At 35.8% G+C, this 7,218-nt stretch overlaps 1 non-coding gene across 1 annotated transcript; it reads right to left on the reverse strand.

Annotated features, from left to right (window-relative positions):
• Positions 1–578: 578 nt before the first annotated feature.
• LOC115072705 lies at positions 579–710 on the reverse strand. Its single transcript, XR_003851735.1, has one exon. It is a non-coding gene; the product is annotated as a small nucleolar RNA SNORA72 (small nucleolar RNA).
• Between the last annotated feature and the right edge of the window lie 6,508 nt (positions 711–7,218).

Raw genomic sequence — 7,218 nt, forward strand, 5'->3', positions numbered from 1 at the left:
ACCTGGAACTTCCGTGTAATCAAAGCATCTCCGTATCTTACACAATGTTTTACCCTTATATCCTGGGCACAGTTTTACCCACTCAAACTTCTTACCATCATCCATACCCTTAAATACAGTTCACAGGTAAAACCCATTAATTCAAGTAGTATCTTTTGTTTTAAGATTTTCAGGAACCTCAAAAGAAGGAAATGTACATGTAGTTAATAATGGTAGTATGAAGAAAACATTACATAAGTTCAAATTCACATCTCTAAAGAAATACTGTTTGCATTACTTTAAAACCATGTTTTAAAGATAATATACAATTGTTTCATAAGTATTTTTGCTATGTTCTGTGTGAGAATTTTTAAATGTATCTTGTCCAATGGTAAGTTTTTTTGTTTGTTTGTTTGTTTGTTTTTTGTGTGTGTACATATTATGTAGGAAGGCATGGTAGGGAATATTTGTAATTCCAGCACTTGAGAGGTGCAGACAAAAGGATGAGGAGTCCAAGATCAGTCTTAGATGCATAGCAAGTTTGAGGCAAACCTGCACTACATGAGTCTCTGTCCTTTTTTTTTAATTTTTCTGACCTCGTTTGTCACCAGCATGTAGAAACCCAGACCTGGGGAAAGAACTAGGCCTTGGGACACATGCATGGCCTTACTATAGCAAATGTTTAGCCTGACCTGATTATTACAAAATTAGAACAGCAAAAATATTCACAGATGAGCCTCTGACTTAAAACACCCCCACACACACACCAAAGAAAATGTGTGTGCATATGTGTGTCACACACACACAGAATGTTTGAATCAAAAATATAGTAGATATATGACTCCAATATCAAAATTTATTTATTGTATACTTTATAGATTTGTTGCTTCTTTCTGTAAGACGCAAATAAATAAGCTTAGTACCAATAAGAAGTGCATTTCAAATAATATATTACCTTTTAATAAGTATTAGTCATGACTCAATCACTGAAGCAGAATACCCATGAAATTCAAGATGGGAATTATTTTTAAAAATGGAAAATTAGAAACCAAAAGAAAGTTAGAGATCAAATCTACAGTCATCAACCAGGTAATCTGAAGAATCAAGATATTTACCCACCAAACAGAGAATGGGAAGGAGAAGGGAAAATGACTGGAGGTCTCCAAATGCTTTGTATCTTGTTAATGTACTTTCCCAGATGTAGACAACCATTAAAACTCAGGATATATGTAGAATACTCCTACACCTCTCCCCCATTCATATGTTGAAATTGCATGGCTATGTATTAGTTTTAGGAAGTGAGGCAACTAGGAGAGAGCTAAGTCATGAAAGTGAGATTAAGGACCCAGAGAGAGACATGAAATTCTCTCTTGACCTCTTTTCCCATAGTGTGATATTGTGAGGAGTTGAATGTCTACAAATAAAGTCAGCCTTGCCTGACCCATGCTGGGACTCTAATCTCAGATTCCCAGTCTCCAGGTTTGTAAGAAATAAATTTCTGTTGTTTATGCATTACACAGCTGATGGCATTTGTTATGCTCTGTTGAAGTGTCTATATCTTGGGTACTTCTATTTTAACAAGTATCCTAAGACCTTGAGTCCCCTACATACAGAGTTCAAGGCTTTTTTGTCTTCTAATGATCAGACTTAGTACAGCATAGAGCTAAGACATTTATTTATACTTAAAATGCATATATTTTATGATATATAAATTGTAATCAGTACATTTTATTTAGAAATATAAATAAAATATCAGAAATGAAGACTTATAAAGTTGTTTTGAGTAAAATAAGATTTATTTACTGATGATTAGCAATAACAAATAGAAACAACTATGACTTATCGAATGTTAAATGAAGAAAATTCTGTTAACTTGAAGATACTACTTTATGTTTTTAAGTTGGTCCAGCAGGGTTTATTACAAATCTCACATTGCAGATTAGGAAAATCTTCAGAGTTTAAATTTCAATAAAACATGCCAATTTGCCATACATTCAAATAAATGATAGAGCTGGGCCCTGATTCTAGACATGTGTGACCCTCAAGTACTGTTATGTTTTGCTACACTCTTCATTACATTTTTCTTTTGCTTAATTTAAAATTTTTTATTTATTTTTATATGTATGAATGTTTTTTCTGCATGTACATTGTGTTCTACTTGCATGCAATGCCCACAGAAGCCAGAAGAGGGTGTCAGATCCCCCTGGAACTGGAGTTACATATGGTTGTTAACCACCATGTGGATACTGGAAACTAAACTGGGGTCCTCTGCAAGAACACCACTGAGACATCTCTTCAGACCCAAAACTTTAATAGATTTCTTAAGGAACAATACCATAACAGTCCAGAAAAAAAATCTTAGAAGGATTTTATATTTAGAAATAACAGTATGCAATTGAGAAACAGATTACATTCCACATAGTTTTAGTATTGCTTAAGCATGGCTAAGAGTTTGGAATCCTTTGCTAAACATTTGCTCTCTGTCTCAGCTGACACAAACAGATGAGAAATACACAATACAAGGAACTGCTGTACTACAAACTGCAGACCCCAAGGTTCCAAAGGGAAGTGACTTACCAGAGATCCCACATTGCTCCCTTTCCCACAGAAGGGCAAAATGCCTGTAGCTGAATGGTTTCAGGCCACGGATGCTTGCTTGATGTGAAGACATGGATTTGGTCCTTGATGAATTTGCTGCACAAGTTGAACCATCTCAGTAGTTCAACTTTGATGGATCCAGTTATTCAGTGGTATCTCTATAGGGTCATGAACTTAACAAACACCTGAAGAACAGAATTCCTTTGTTAAGTCAGAAACTACCCTACCTTCCTTAAATTTTTCAAAATGCTAAAATTTTCTAGGACAAAATTTAACCTCAAAGTTATTTGGAACAAACCCGAATCTAAAATTAAGTACAACTTTGTTATTTAGATTTTTACTTCATAATTCTGATATTAATTTTCCTGGTGAGGAAATGATGTTGCAATATGTAAGGATAAAGCCATATCCCATTAAGAGCATCTTTTGTTATAAATTTAAATATTAACAGTTTTTAGGAAAAGGAATATAGGCCTTTGTCAGCAAATACTTATAAGCATAGTATGACATGTTCTTTACAAATTTTACTTTTCTGTGAGAATTTTAAGAGAATTTCAGTTTCCCTTTCAGAGTAATTTTAACTATGATACAAGTAACCCCCCCACACACACTTTTAAACAAATTCGGCTTATTTGGATCTAGCACTGGTTCTAAAGAAAGTTCTCTTTTCATATCAATTACCATGGAAATACCCTGTGTCTTCGATCTTAGTTTTGTCCACTCTTATAGCTTTAAGTGCTTTCCAGGGGTTGGCATCTCCCATAGTCCTCATTCTCATCATGTAGCCCTCTTGGCTATATGCAGCCATCTGTTTAATCTCTCCAAGATATCCAATTAATCATGATACCACCTTCACCCAAACTTATTCATCTGAACCCTTCCCTGCCTGTCTTCATTGCAACTCTATTCTAGTTAAATCAGACTTATCCTTAAATCCATTCTTGTAAACCTTTACCTGATGTAAGTAAGGATATCAGCAAACCCTTTGTCTCTATCTTCAACATACATCCATACATCTGGATTTCAATTTTTTTTTTTTTGGTCTTTTTGAGACAGGGTCTCCCTGTAGGCCCAGCTGACCTGAAATTCACTATGAAGACCAAGCAGGCTTTGAACTCACAGAGCTCCACCTGCCTCTGTCTCCCAAGTACTGGGATTAATGATGTGTGCCACCACACCAGGCTCCTCAAGTGTTCTTTTACTATCTCCCCAACGCTATCCTGACTCAAATCATCATCGTCTATCACTTAGGCTATCAGTAGCCTCCTATTCAATCTTTCAGTTTATAATCAATTATTTCCTACTGCAACAACCTAATCTATTCAGGGCAGTCGTCTGAATCCACTTAAGGCAAAGAAGCTGTTCCTTTGACCATGTTACTGAAAGCATGCAATGGTTCACTCCGTCCAATAATTGCAAAAGCCAAAGTAGCAGCAGTTGTCTGTAAGGCCTATGTTATCTGTGTGTCTTTATTCATTGGTTTGCCCACAGTCTGTATCTCTTTCCCCTATGATCACATAGCTTCATCCTACATTTTAGACACTTCAGACAAGTTCCTATTCTCGACTTTTGTCTGGAAAATGTTTCTTCTAGATGTCCAGATAGCAGATCTATTAATTGCTGTGTCTCTCCCCAACTGCAGTCTATTCAATGAGGTCTAAAACAACAATTTACTAAATTTGCAAAATGCATTCTTCTGGCATACTTCACTTCTACTTCTTTCCTTCATTGTTTTTATTCACCATACATTTCCTTCTAAAATATTATATAATTTACTAATAAAAATTATACACTATTGGTCTCCCTACCCTAGAAAGTAAGTCCAATAAGAACAAGATTCCTAGTTTATTTTGGATTTGAAATATCCAGTAAGTTGAGGACCATTACTTACACAAAATATAAATCTTACCGAAAACATAAGCTCATAAACTATGACATGTAGAATTTCACTCATTTGTTCAATGAACATATCAGAAACCTACTATGCAATTCCTGTATCAATCATTAGGATACAGCAGCAAGCAAAAGATACATTATTCATGCAGCTCAAACTGTACTGGGAACAAACTCATTACAGAAATAGTCATACAAGCATACAAGTCACCACTCATCAAAGAAGCTTCTTTTTGGAACCAGATGGAGACTATTACAGAGTTCCACAACTTATCACACACAGAGAACATATGTCTGAGAGATGCCCAACCCTAAGGACACATCTACAGTGGAACCTAAGGCTCGTGGAACATAACAAAAGAGGGGGTAGAGAGAATACTAATGCAGCTCTCAACTCTCCCCAGCAAAGCTTCTTCATGCAACAGATTGCAATGCACACAGAAGGCTGAAACTGGTCAAAGTGTAGAGAATAAGAGACTGCAAAGTGTGTGTCCCTGGATAGGACTCATATTAGACCACAATAACCCATACCTCAGGAAGCATAGCAGAAGAGGGGGCAAAAAGATTGTAAGAGCCAGGGTTGGTGCATGATCGTAAGGAAACAGAGTCTTCCAGGCCTCTGGAAACTTGCTCATTTGAACTTATAGCAATGGTGTCAATATGTACAAGACTCATGCAAACTCAAACAAAATCCCAGCATAGAACTGGGGAAATGGGCAACAGTTCCCAGCTTTAGCCAAGGAACTATTGGTGGCTGATTTCTGCTGGGTAAAAGAGACCTGATTTTCTTTAAGGGAGTGACTCTACATAGGTTGACTAGACTCCAATGAATGAATTTGCACTGAGGGGTATCTGGATACAAAGTCTTGACAACACACATGACAGAATGCATGAAATATGGTAGGGGAATATGGGGTGTGTGGATGGGCAAGGTCGTATAAAGATGGTTAAGATGTTTTGTATGAAGTGCATAAAAATTCAATAAAAATTATACATTAAAAAAAAGCATCCACATAAGCAAATGACCAAATAAAAGTGGAAAGAGTATTCTAAAGGAAAATGATCACATTATGAAGGAATAGAATGGAGAAGACTACCTTAAACTGGAAATTCAAGGAAAGGCTCATTAAAAAAAATAAAATATCAGGCAAAAAATTGCTGACTAATAATTGAGATATTAAAGAATATAATAAATATATATGCAAATTGCCTAAACTAAGAATCCAAAGACATCATAATTGTTCAATCATAACTAATGGATAATAGAACAACACTAAACATGGCTAAAGAACTCAGCATGAACCAGATCAAGTGCAATGGCTAGTTCTGATTGTTGACACTGGATAGAATCACCAGGAATTGTCTAAATGAGGTGGGCCTCTGGACCTATTTGTAAAACATTACCTTGATTATGTTAATGGCGATGAGAAGATATGCTCATTGTAGGTAATGCCATTCCCTAGGCAAGGAATCCTGAAGTGCGTAAGAGTGGAGAAAGTGATCTGAGTATAAATATGCATATATTCATTCTCTCTCTGATCTTGACTGTAGATGTGACTAGCTGCCCCAAGTTCCTGCCATCTTCACTCCCCTCCCTGAAAAGGCAGACTATAAACTGGACCTGTGAGTGTAAATAAACCCTTTCTTCCTAAAGTTGGTTTTATCAGGGTATTTTTATCACAGGAACAGAAAAGAAACTAGGACATCATACCAGATTTATTTGACTGTGAAAGGATTTCAAATTTATCCAGGTTACAATAAAAAGACTTTGAAGGAATAATGCAAAATAAGATTTAATGGGACTTGTGATCCACAATGTCATGCTGCCATTTGTATATTGAATTACTTAGATGAAAACAGTGGGAAAAGGAAAGTCAGTCAGAACCTATGATATCAGTTGCCCATGTGTATGACACAAATGTGGCCTGAGTGGCAGCTGTGGAAAAGGAAATACATGAAATGGAAACAGAATACTTTTTAATTGTATAGGTCAGTCAGTCTGGTAATGAATTCAACAAAGAAACAGATATGACATCCCAAGCTGTATTATAAGGAAATGGATGACAGATAGATGCAAATTTCAGGAAAAGAAATAAATATTGCTAGAATAATTCACTATGTCCTAGGGTAGAGGGCAGTAAGCAGGTAGCTGGGGAAAAGAGATCTATGGTTTAATTTATTTAGGTTCACTTATATGATCATCCAAAAGTTTCCATACTTTGACCTTAGTTGGTCAAAAAGGTTTGTATGAATGTCTTTGTTCTACAGTTTTGCATAAATAATTAATTGGCTGAATATTTTTATGTATAGAAAATCTATCAGATAAGGTATAATATAAATAATTATGAGTATTATGTCTTTGGCTCTTAGTCCAGTGGCTATTCATATTTTCCCTGTTCATATTTATGTTCTCATTTGGAAAATTCTCAATCTGGTTCTGTTTTCTTCTTTACAAAAGTGAATAGTGATTTTCTTTGGGTCTAGATAGAAGTAGAAGTAGGTAAAGAAACAGAATTTGGCCTGTAGCAAAGCTTGGGAAAGAATATTGTGAGCTCTGAGAGGTAAAAGCAAGAGTGAAAAGCAGATGGTAAATGAAACCCCAACAAATAAAACTCAGTATATGACAAAAGTCCAGATGTCTTAATTTGTCAGTGGACACAAGCAGAAACATGGAGAAGGTACACAGTCATTAAACGTCTGCCCACAACAGAAAAGCCACAGGCATGAGTGATGAGTTCAAAGACAGAA

Source organism: Nannospalax galili, unplaced genomic scaffold (assembly GCF_000622305.1).
Source record: "Nannospalax galili isolate Female #2095 unplaced genomic scaffold, S.galili_v1.0 scaffold461, whole genome shotgun sequence".
NCBI classification, from domain to species: domain Eukaryota; kingdom Metazoa; phylum Chordata; class Mammalia; order Rodentia; family Spalacidae; genus Nannospalax; species Nannospalax galili.